General features: G+C 40.7%; 1 protein-coding gene across 1 annotated transcript in view; it reads left to right on the top strand.

The window, feature by feature from the left end:
• The window catches only part of gabbr2 (gamma-aminobutyric acid (GABA) B receptor, 2), a 694,367-nt gene that overhangs the window by 184,682 nt on the left and 496,693 nt on the right, over positions 1–12,992 (top strand). The window lies entirely within an intron of this gene.

Below are 12,992 nucleotides of genomic sequence, written 5' to 3'. Positions count from 1 at the left end.
TTCCTCCAGATGCTCTGGTTTCCTCCCACATCCCAAAGATAGGCAATTTTGCAGGTTAATTGACCCTATGGTTTAGTTTAGAAATACAGCCGTTCGGCCCACCGAGTCCGTACCAACCAGCGATCCCCGCAAAGTAATACTACCCTACACACACTTGGGACAATTTCACATTTATACCTAGCCAATTAACCTACAAACCTGTATGTCTTTGGAGTGTGGAAGGAATCCGAAGATCTCGGAGAAAATCCATGTAGGTCATGGAGAGAACATACAAACTCCGTCCAGAGTCAGGATCAAACTCAGGTATCTGGCGCTGTAAGGCAGTAGCTCTCCCACTGCACCACAGTGCCACCTCTGTAAAATGATCCCCAATGTGTAAGAAGTGGATGAGAAAGTGGGATAAAATAGAAGGTGTGAATGGGTGATGAATGGTCAGCGTGGACTTGCTCAGTGGGTGGAAGGGTCTGTTTCAATGCTTTACCTGTAAAATAAACTCTTAAAAAGTTGGGCCTCCTCAATCTCTGTATTTGTTTCTGATGTTGTACATTATTCTAATGCCGAGGAGTGTGCCACCTCTTGATCTGGCTCACTGCTGTTCCGTGTCTCCTGAATTAAAGTGATGCTCTGTCAACATTATGGCGAGTCTGGAGGCTTGTTCTTTGTTAAAGACGTTTATTGCGGCAGCAATATTCGATTACAAAGTATAACAAACGAAATCACAGACAACCATTAAATCAAACTGTTCGCTTCGAAGTTCTCTTCCCACTGCCTGGTTTTGGGCGCCAAAACCACCACCTGACCTAGCTGGCCAATCCGAGGGTTCGACTCTCAGGACCAATCCCTATGGTCGCTACAACATCAGGATTACCAATCTTCACCCAACTTTCAGCAGAGTCTGCCACAAGTATGAACAACTGGAGGTGTTGGCTATATTAGCATACTCATAGCCCCAACACTTCCAGAAGTTGTCCCACGTTTATAACTGACCTAGTTATTTTCTAAGGGTAGATGATTGAACTGGTTTCCAAATGTGACCTTCACCGTTATGGTAGAGTCTACCACTCAGTCAATCTACACGTATAATGGTTTGCCATCAATCCAATCTGTAGCCCATAGTCACGTGCTATGGTTGCTTAAAGCATAAATTCCAAATATCTTCTATATAGTTGGCAGCAGCTATAATGTGCTGTTTCCCTTTCCATCATTGCATCACAGGTTGTGGGGAAATACAATAGAATTAGAAAATTATGAGAAGCATAGATAAGGTCAATAGCATCTTATTCAGAGGGAAGAGATGTCAAATATTAAAGGATGCAGCTTTAAGGTGAGAGGGAGAAATGTTAAAGGAGATTTGAGACAAGCTTTTTCTTCGCAGACAGTGGTAATTACCTTAAATGTGCTTCCATGGGTGATGACAGCAGATTTGAAGCAAATATTTAAGAGCAATTTAGCAACACATGAATAGGCAGAAAATTGGGGATGTAGACTGTACAGATGTGCTGTTTAAATTGACGATTGGTCCTGTTCCTATGTTGAAATGTTCTATGTTTTAAGCATGGAGGAAATAGGAATTAGGAAGGCAAAACACATTGTAAGAAAATATAACTTTTAAAGTAAAGAGATATTCTTCTATATATATATATAGAGAAGCAGTTAATGTTTTATGTCCAAGTTCCTTTTGTCAGGTCCAGAGATTCATTAACCCCTCCGAGAAGTTCCTACTTATTTAGTTTTAAATGACTGACCTCTTATCTTTGAACTAAGTCCCCTCACTTGAGGCTCTCCCACCACTGAAAATATCTTTGCAGTGATTTCAATAAGATCACCCCTCATTTTTCTGAACTCTAAAGAATATAGAATCCAACCTGTTTACATTTTCTAGGTAATTCAGTACTCGTATCTCTAGAATGAGTCTGTTCTATCTTATCACAAAAAGCTGGAGTAACTCAGCGGGTCAGGCAGCATCTCAGGAGAGAAGGAATGGGTGATGTTTCGGGTCGACTGAAGAAGGGTCTTGAACAGAAACGTCACCCATTCCTTCTCTCCTGAGATGTTGCCTGACCCGCTGAGTTATTCCAGCTTTTTGTGATACCTTCGATTTGTACCTGCATCTGCAGTTATTTTCCTACACAGCCTGTTCTATCTTATTTGTACTGGTTCAATGCAACTTTAGCCTTTCTTGAGAAAAGGGAACAAAATCATGAAAGTAAAGCATTTATAAATGTATTGAAAAATTTATGGGCTGATCCATTTATTCAGAGCCCCCTTGTCCACCCCATGAAAGCCTCTTATTTAGAGTCACCTATAATTGTCTGTATTTGAACATGCAGCCATAACAGTCCATCAAAGTAACTCCTTAACCTCTGTCCAAGATGAGTTCACACATTGCTGTCAATTCAGAAACCATTCTTTTCTTTCAGTGGAAACAAGTTTCTCTGTAATTGAGAAGATCAGGAACTTGTCCCTTGTTCATGTTTGGTCTGAGCTTGTTGTAAATCGTTGCAGCATTTTATCATAGTTTGTTGGTACAGAGGCAGCACAGAGAGAATGCCTTCCATGGTTCAGATATGGAGGTTAAACTAATTTTCTGCTATATTGTAGGTAGCTCATTCTCCTAAATATTGTACTTGATTTATGAAAATTGATATTCTATGGTGGTCTTTTTCTTTTGCGCTGTAAAGGCATTTCTGGGCAGCACTCCAGTTTGGTTCCATGCTCCCTTTCTCAATAAGGTGGAATGCTGATGGACACGTAAAAACAAGGAAAGAATGTTGATGTTGTTGATTGTGATGTTTGAAGACATTCAGAGCTAAAACCATCTGTTTCTCACAAAAACCATAGGTAGGCAATTTAGTGGTGAGATTGCCACATGGACAGCATTAGATTTCGTGCAAGTGGAGTAACCGTGCTTTTTGTGAAGAAAATACCTCACAGTGTCATCACCTTGTACTGTAATTCCACAGCCTAGGGAACAGTCTGCATGCGCTAATATCATCTTAACAAAGGACATGACATTTTTGCATCGAACAGTTTGCAGCTGACAACTCCTCAACTCCAATTTGAAGGGTGAAGCAACAACACAAGCTGCTAGTACCACCAAATCGGAATCAGGTTAGACCTGTTGTTTGGTGCTAGAGAGTGGTGAGTCTGTGAAATTCTCTGCCACAGAAGGTAGTTGAGGCCAGTTCATTAGCTATATTTAAGAGGGAGTTAGATGTGGCCCTTGTGGCTAAAGGGGTCAGGGGGTATGGAGAGAAGGCAGGTACAGGTTACTGAGCTGGATGATCAGCCATGATCATATTGAATGGCAGTCCATGCTCGAATGACAGTTATTTTCGTATTTAATTTGTATAATTTGAAAGCGGTTTCAAAAATCATCGTTTTTCTCATCCATTGAATAATTCCACATCAAAGAGAAATCCTAACAACACGAATATGATATGTATAGGAAAGAACTACAGATGCTGCTTTAAACTGAAGATAGACACAAAATGCTGGAGTAACTCAGTGGGACAGGCAGCATCTCTGGAAAGAAGGAATGGGTGACATTTCAGGTCAAGACCCTTCTTCAGAATGCAAGATACTTGACTAGAGGATGGAGAAGAATCCAGAGAATGATAAACTAATTGCTCCATGCCAGTTTAGCTCAACTGCTGAGGCAGTGTTCAGGGAGTAATGTCCTACTTTGGAAACCTAAACTTCTCCAAATAGAACAGCCTTAATTCAAGAGTTTGACTTCAGCTGAATTCTGATGGAAAACAGGTTATTGAAAAATGGACTCATTGCTAAGTTTAGAACTTAACCTCCAAGAATCTTGAAGTTCAAATAGTTGAGCTAGTCTGGAAACATTAATCTACAAAGGCAGCGTATCCATTAGTCTGAAGTTCCAACAGACCAATGAATAAAATGGCATATCACAAACCTACAATGATTTCGTAAGCAGGAAATATCAAGATAAAGACAGATCGGACGAAAAGTGTGTTCCATCTTATGGAAATCCAAAAGAAGCCAGAGGGAAACAGATTACAATAATCTTTGATTACAATAAACCCTGATATTTCAAAGTAGAATTTTGAATTAAGCGTGTATAATTGCCATACATTCAGCGGATAAAGCAATGACATTCTTACTTGCTGTAACTTTATAGGCCCATGAATGCAATGACACAATAAATAAATACAAGAGCTGACAGTACAATAAATAATAATCAATACGACCAGATAACTAGACCACAAGTAAAAACAAGACACCCTTCGGATTGGGAAGAGAAATCTGGTTGAGCTTTGTGTTTCCCAGTCCACAGCCATTCATGACAATTTCAGCATTCCTGATATCTGTTGTATCCGCCATCAGTAAAATCAGCACAGACCACAGGGCGGCAAAATTGTGCAGCGGTAGAGTTGCTGCATTACAGCGCCAGTGGCCTGGGTTCGATCCTGGGTGCTTGTCTGTACAGAGTTTGTCCGTTCTCCCCATGACCTGCGTGGGTTTGCACCGGTTTCCTCCCACACTCCAAAGATATATAGGTTTGTAGGTTAATTGGCTTGGTACAAAACTGTAAATTTTCCCATGTGTTTAGGATAGTATTAATGCATGGGAATTGCTGATCGGCACGAACTTGGTGGGCCGAAGGGCCCGTTTCCACGCTCTATCTCTAAACTAAACCAGAGGATCAAATCTAGGATATAATCGCTTTTCACTGTGCCTCAGTACACGTGACAATAAACTAAACTGAACTGGCTCGGTTCATCACAAACGTCATCCACCATGTCAGCAGGGGAGTTAAACACATAATTTCTCACCACGAGACCTTATGAAAATAATTATATCTGGGCGAAATTAAATTGATAATAAAATAATAAAAAGTCAACATGCTAACTAATTGCTTCCTAATTAATTAAACATAATTTGTAATGGGAGAAAGCACAGTCCGGGTTGAGCATTGCCATTTATTTTTAAGGGAGGAACTTTTTCCAACTCCATATCATGTTAAATTGATATTACAATGTCCATGGGAGAATCCTTTATATTTAGTTCACAGTTAAAGCCTCCATCTCAACAATGTTTCCACATTAGCACACAACCAGCCAGGTTGGAGGAGAGTGATAAAAGCTACTTAGCTGTATCAGGAGATAATCAATGTGCTTGAATATATCATTGACTTTGACAAGTTGAGAAAGCACGTAACAGCTGTTACTTTCATCCTTGATTCAAAACTTTTTTTTTTATGCTTCAGTGATAGTGATATTTATCTAATACAAGTGAAATGGGTGCATTCTGTTTTGAAATAATGATTCAATCTTCATGGCATCTCTTTTTATCCCCACTGCCTTCTCAGGCATAGTTTGATCCTTTTAATTTCACAGAACATGCACAGCATCCCCTTAATTTGGAATAATAAAAATGCTAGAAATATTCAGGTGATTAGGCAATATCAATGAAACAAACAGAGTTAACGTTTAACATTAAACGAGACGCTGCCTGACCTGCTGAGTGACGCCAGCATTTTGTGATACTACCGTTTAACATTGATGGCCCATCATGAGAACAGGTGGAATGCATATTTGTGAACCCAATGGTTTAAGATGTCTCACAACGATCAAGTAGCTGAGATTCATTAAAAATAATGTACTCTATTTAAGGAAAGGAACACAGTCGGGAAGTATGACTTTTGGATTCCACCAATTTGCATTATTTGTAGAAAGTGATGCTGACTAAGGTGCGAGGTTGTCTTCTGCATCAACTGCCTTGGGATTACATTTCACGTCAGAGGTTGTTGCTTTTAAATGCTGAAGAATCTGACATCCTGCCATTTTGGCTTAGCTCATCCAGGTGAGAAAAAAATATGATGCAGGCTGGCAATGTTTTCTTCCAGAGTGACATATTTTCTGCTCACCTCTTAACCACACTTTATTCCCCACTCACTGCTTTATTTTACATGACTTTGTGCTGACCAGCGAAGGGAATGCAAGACTGGCTGCAGAATTAGGCCATTGCTCTGCATTATTTAAAAGGTGGAATGTTCTCCAGACTAAGGCGTAGATTTATGAACCGAGCAACTGTACAAATTCAGAGCTATAAAATGTCTTGCTGAGATTAATTTCAAATAATGTTCACAATCCCTGGTACATATTTGACAAATATTTTGCATAATTTTCAAAGATTAATAATGTCCATTTTGAAATGTTGCAATTAGAGGGTTTGTTGAAAGCTTAATAAGGTCAGAGACTGTCAGATCTGAAAACAATGAACAGCTTGGGTAGGAGGGTCAAGCTAGCTCGGGTAGACAGCAAAACTAAATTAAATGGATGGAATTGAGAGATATGGATTAAATGCAGTCAGATAAGGGTTGTTCTTAGCATCACGTTCAGCACAGAAATTGTGGGCTGAAGGGCCGGTGCTGTACTATTCTGTGTTCTCATAAAATACTTGACAATGGATAAGTTATGGTTTTTAAAATATCATTGATAATTCACCATATTAATCGATTTGTTTAAAAAATGAAATCACTGTAGGAAAAATTAAACTTAACACCAAGCTTACCCAAAAGCTACCCAAGGGAAGGAATTTAGTTGACTTGGTTGGGATCGTAGGAACTGTGGCCCAGTGAGTTGGAAGGGAGATAGGCGCAAAAAAAAACTGGAGTAACTCGGCGGGTCAGGTGGCATCTCTAATAGGTGACATTTTGGGTCAAGACCCTTCTGACCAAGGCCTGGTGTCTGAAAAAGAAGTGTGACATATATTACCGAGTCATTGGGATTTCCAAAAAGTCAGGCAGCTGATTATTGGAATTACTGATAGGCCAGGCAGCATCTGTGAAGAGTGTAACAGAATCAACATTTCTCTCCCCCTGCAGATGCTGCCTGGCTGACTGAATATATCTAGCATTCCCTTTTTTCATTTAAATTCTCTGCCTCAGAAATTGTTGATATTTAGTTATATATATTTCAGCTGGAAACCTTTGGATACCAGGTGAATTCCAGCAGTTAATGCAGTTATCATGAAGATAAACTTGCAAAATGACAAAGCAGGCTCATTTGGACACATGGGCTGGTCTTGTTCCAATTTCTTAAGTTCTTTATTGTTGATATTTGTTTTGTACAAAAGCTAGCAATGTTGCACAATGTGCCACGGTAAATATAATAGAGGAATGGTGCAGATACAAAGTGAGCAAGGAACATTAAGAAAGTGGGAAACAAAATTTCACACTCTCTCTTCAATTGCAAACTTGAGTTAGTGTGAAATTCAATTAGCTGCTAATATAATTAAATAGGCTTTTTTTACCCAATAATACTTTCAGAAATCATTTCTTTACAGATCAAGGATAGAAAAGCAGAAGGATTGTTAGCTGCCTTGTATTCAGTGTACTTGTTCTCTTCATGGAAGATGCCATGAAGTGGAAATTATTTTTTTATTTTAATTGTTAGCAATTAAAATAAAATTATAATCATTTCATTGCAATGAGACTTAGTGAAAGCCAGGACAAGGAAAGACTAATGCAAAACAAAATTTCAGTAACGATTTTTGGAATGCAGGGATTGCAACATCACAATTTGCTGCTTTGCGCCCATGGTAAAATGAGAATGTAACTGCAATGCAGTCCTCTTTTTGCATTGCCATTGTTCATTTAGGCTCTGAAGTGTGTGGCCACAGAGAATGTCTAAAATGTTTTCTTGGAGATTGTGCAGATATATCATACATACATATTCAAGGGGCTTTAGGCATAATTCTGCAGCAGTGGTGGCATCATAACAACACAGATAATGACTGACTGCATAAATTAGAAGTCTTGAAGGTACATCCAAGTCTCTATGTTTAGAGGGTACATGTGTTTTTGCACTGCTCTGCAACTATGAGTTCACATATTGGTCAGGAACAACTAGTCAAAATTCATCTATTCACAAAATGCTGGAGTAACTCAGCAGGTCAGGCAGCATCTCGGGAGAGAAGGAATGGGTGACGTTTCGGGTCGAGACCCTTCTTCAGACTGATGTCGGGGGTGGGACAAAGGAAGGATATAGGTGGAGACAGGAAGATAGAGGGAGATCTGGGAAGGAGGAGGGGAAGGGAGGGACAGAGGAGCTATCTGAAGTTGGAGAAGTCGACGTTCATACCACCGGGCCGCAAACTGCCCAGGCGAAATATGAGGTGCTGCTCCTCCAATTTCCGGCGGGCCTCACTATGGCACTGGAGGAGGCCCATGACAGAGAGGTCAGACTGGGAATGGGAGGGGGAGTTGAAGTGCTGGGCCACCGGGAGATCAGTGGCGTTAATGCGGACCGAGCGCAGGTGTTCAGCGAAGCGATCGCCGAGCCTGCGCTTGGTTTCGCCGATATAGATGAGTTGACATCTAGAGCAGCGGATGCAATAGATGAGGTTGGAGGAGGTGCAGGTGAACCTCTGTCTCACCTGGAAAGAATGTTTGGGTCCTTTGATGGAGTTGAGGGGGGAGGTAAAGGGACAGGTGTTGCATCTCGTGCGGTTGCAAGGGAAAGTGCCCGGGGTTAGGGCGGTTTGGGTAGGAAGGGACGAGTGGACCAGGGAGTTGCGGAGGGAACGGTCTCTGCGGAATGCAGAGAGGGGAGGGGATGGGAAGATATGGCCAGTGGTGGGGTCCTGTTGTAGGTGACGGAAATGTTGGTGGATGATATGTTGGATCCGCTGGCTGGTGGGGTGGAAGGTGAGAACGAGGGGGATCCTGTCCTTGTTGCGAGTGGGGGGATGGGGAGCAAGAGCGGAGCTGCGGGATGTAGAAGAGACCCTAGTGAGAGCCTCATCTATAATGGAGGAGGGGAAGCCCCGTTTTCTGAAAAACGAGGACATCTCGGAAGCCCTAGTCTGAAACACCTCATCCCGGGCACAGATGCGGCGTAGACGGAGGAATTGGGAGTAGGGGATAGACTTTTTGCAGGGGACCGGGTGGGAAGAAGTGTAGTCCAGATAGCTGTGCGAGTCGGTGGGCTTGTAATAAATGTCCGTCACTAATTTTTCTCCTGTGATGGAGATGGTGAGGTCCAGAAACGGGAGGGAGATGTCAGAGATAGTCCAGGTATAGTCAAAATTCATCCCCATTCTTTTATTTCTTAAGGCTATAAAACTAATCATAGCAGCAGATTATTAATTGGAGTAACTAATAAAGAACACCGGCAGTGTGGCAGTTAAGCTAGCTAGTACGAGACTTAACCAATTCTGTCAGCTGCGGAATTCATAAAATTGATATCATTCAAACTCATTGAATAGAATCAAACGCCTTGTCGTTAAATAAGATGTCCAACCTGCAATTCTAATAGTAATTAAAATGCAGAGTCAGAGTCATACAGAGCCCATAGCCCACAGCCCAATTCATCCATGCCAATCAAGATGCCCCATCTCAGCTGGTCCCATTTGCCTGCTTTTGTCCCAAATCACTCTAAACCTTTGCTGTCCATGTATCGGTCCAGATGGCTTTTAAATGTTGTTTTAGGGCCAATCTCCTCCACCTGAAAAAGGTGCCCCGATTAAATCTTGCTCCTTTCACCTTAAACTAATGTCCTTTGGTTCTTGATTCCCCCAATCCTAGGTAAAAGACTCTGTACATTCGTCCAATCTATTTTAATTCGTGAAGATGTGCTGTGAACACGACCAATCTTAAAATAGACTGCATCTAATCTAGACCGTTGTTCCATAAACACCTGCAGAACAAACTGCATCACAGTTACTGTAGCTGTCAGTAGTAGTGAAAGTGACTCTTGTCCTCAACCTTGCAAACCAGAACTAATGCCTTCAGCTAGGATAAGCAAGGGGATGAAAGGTTACCATGCAGATCGAGAGTGCAGGTCAGGATACAGTCAGATCAGTCTTTACCTTGCGTTATCTTGTGTCGCCTGTGGAGCTGCTGCCTCACAGCGCCAGAGAGCTGGATCTGATCCTGACCTCGGATGCCATGTATGGAGTTTGCACTTTCCCCCCTGCAACCACATTGGTTTCCCCTGGGTACTCCTGTTTCCTTCCACATCCCAAAGATGTGTGGGTTTGTAAGTTAGTCTCTGTAAAACTTGCCCCTAATGAGTAGGGAACAAATGAAAAAGTGGGATAACATGGAACAAGTCTCAATGGGTGGACTTGGTGGGCTGAAGGCTGTTTCCATGCCTTATCTTTAAGCTAAACTGCATGATAGGGGGATTGAGAGGCCAACTTCTGCTCCTGGTTGGTTTGTGTGGATACTTTCTAGAAAGTGATTTACAAGGTAAAACTCATAAATAAACATATTTTAATGTTATGCAACACATCTGTTGTCTGCCCTCCCATGCTGTCTTCAACCTTATGAATGGTGTAGGTATGTGGATGAGCCTAAAATTTAATCTTTCTGAAATGGGCATCTTCTCTGGAAACATGACATGTCCTTGTAACTTTAATTACCTACTCAACATTGTTCAGCTACTGTTACTAAAAAGGACTAGTGGTTTAAAAAGGAAGCTCATCACTTTTTCTCAAGGGTAATTTGGGATGGGCAATAAATGCCAATCTTGGTGTCTATTTTCACTTACAATGGAATTTTTCAAAAAGCGTTGTAAACTAATGTTCACAACAAAGATGAAGGACTTTACTTTCAGGTGCTAGTATAATTTTTTTAATTATGTATAATGCCAAGCAGTTACACTCAACGTCCAACATTTGTTTCAGTTGCATAAAACACCAAATCAGTTTGACCTTGGCCAAGAAGATTGTTCTTTGTGTGAGCAGGCGAGAATAACTTTATCAATAATGTTGCTAGACACAAAAAGCTGGAGAAGCTCAGAGGGACAGGCAGCATCTCTGGAGAGAATCCTCCTGTCCCACTGAATTACTCCAGCTTTTTGTGTCTATCTTCAGTTTAAACCAGCATTTGCAGTTCCTTCCTACTCAATAATGTTGCTAACTGTGGGCTCAACACTCAAGGAGTTTCAATTTTTCAAACATGGCTGAAACTAAGTTGGGAATAAACGAACAAAAACAAATATAATGACTCCATTTTGTGTCCATTCTATTGAGATTTTAAATTGGCCGATCCTGTAAATCAGATGAAGCCATAATCACTTACATTTTCCCAGAGTACCATTAAATCACCATTTGCCACCTCCATTTGCCCACATTCCAGTCAATGCTGCCAATAGGTTGCAGAACTAATGCAGACAGAATCTGACCCAACAGGGAAGACCTGGACAAAAAAATAAAAAGATACATGCTTATAAGATTTTTCAGTGAGGCCATACTTGGACTTCGACCACCCAATCTGCTGACTAACATATGTCCATCTCTGCACTTGTATTGTTGGAAACTGGAGCAAAAAACAAACTGTTGCAAGAATTCAGCAAGTCAAACATTATTTGTGGAGGCAAAGGGACTCAAGGGACTCAGGGGACTCAAAGGCAAAGGGAGGCAAGGGTCAATGTTTGGGGTCAGGTCCAGCATCAAGACTGGGGGTGTAGAAGGAAGATGGCCATTAGATGCTGCTCCCTCTCGGGTTAGAATTCACAACTCTTTCATGGCAGAGAATTTAGTGAACCTGAACAGTTAACTGGTTACTTGTATTTAAGATCAGCATTACAATTTTTTTTTAAGTAAACTGAGATTTAAAAAAAAAAATCATAATTTGAAAAAAAGCTGATTGATTGCAGCAGGACAGACTAATGCTGTCACAACATACATCACTATGAAGTTAATTTGTAGATTGTTTATTTCTGCATGAAAAATTAGCACGTTTAATCACCTCAAAAATGAATTATCCTATTAATAATACCAATACTGGCAGCCAATCCTTCTCTCAGATGGTCAATATATCTGTATGACATCCAAAACATCAGAAATAATTGGAAATGACAAAAACAAATCATTAAGTGGTTGATTTTGTACTTAACCATCTGGGATTAGCACAACTCAATACAATCATGTTGTAATCCAATCAGATTTTTTGCCCTACCAGCCCCTGTTAGCAATACATTGTAGAAACAGACTCTTAGGCCCACCAATCAGCAATAACCCATACACTTGTTTAATCTACATACTAGGGACAATTTACAGAAGCCAATTAACCGAGAAACCTGCATGTCTTTGGAATGTGGGAGGAAACTGGAGCACCTGGACAAAACCCACACGGTCACAGGGAGAATGTACAAACTCCATACAGACAGCACCAGTAGTCAGGATCAAACCCGAGTCTCTGGCATTGTAAGGCAACAACTCAACTGCTGCACCACTGTGCTGTTCCCTACTGATGAGGAAACATGCTGGGTGAATATTCTACAAGTGTTATAGAAAATCAATAGGATATACAAGTTCACACATCAATACAATATTAGTGATTACTGATGTTTGAGAAAATGCTAAAAATATCGCATATTTTAATGTTTTCCATCTAACTACAATGACTATTTCAGAATAATTAGCTGCAAAGTGATTGCAGACATTGAGATTATATGACTTTCATTCTATCAGTCTTTCAGTCTATCGGTCTTTGTTTATTTCAAAGAGAAAACGTTTTTTTCCTTCTTGGTAGTGGTATTATGGAAGTGAAGGCAACCTTAGAAATTTGACCCGATGAGCTGATAGATAGCAGAAAGAGATGATTAAATATAATTAGCCAGATATGCAGATGACACAAAGTGATGTGGGATGGCAAGCTGTGATGAGGATGCAAAAAGTTTACTGAGAAAGATATTGATAAGTTAAGTGAGTGGGTAAATGTTGGCAAATGCAGTGTAATGTGGGAAACTGTAAAGTTGTTCACTATGAAAGGGAAAATAATTTGGAAGAATTTAAGTGGAGAATAATTGCAGACAACAGCAGCAGAAAGGGAATGAGGATTACTCGTACCTTAAATGTAAAACCTTTCATGCAGCTGCTGAATATGATCGGGAAGACTAATGCAATGCTGGCTTTTATTTCAGGTAGGTTGACGTGTCAAGGTAGGGAAGTCTATTTGCAATGGTATAAAGCACCAGTCAGACTACTTCCACAGTACTGCGCACTTTAGT

The sequence above is a fragment of the Rhinoraja longicauda genome, chromosome 2 (genome assembly GCF_053455715.1).
Source record: "Rhinoraja longicauda isolate Sanriku21f chromosome 2, sRhiLon1.1, whole genome shotgun sequence".
NCBI classification, from domain to species: domain Eukaryota; kingdom Metazoa; phylum Chordata; class Chondrichthyes; order Rajiformes; family Arhynchobatidae; genus Rhinoraja; species Rhinoraja longicauda.
This window is presented reverse-complemented; position numbering and strand designations above follow the sequence as displayed.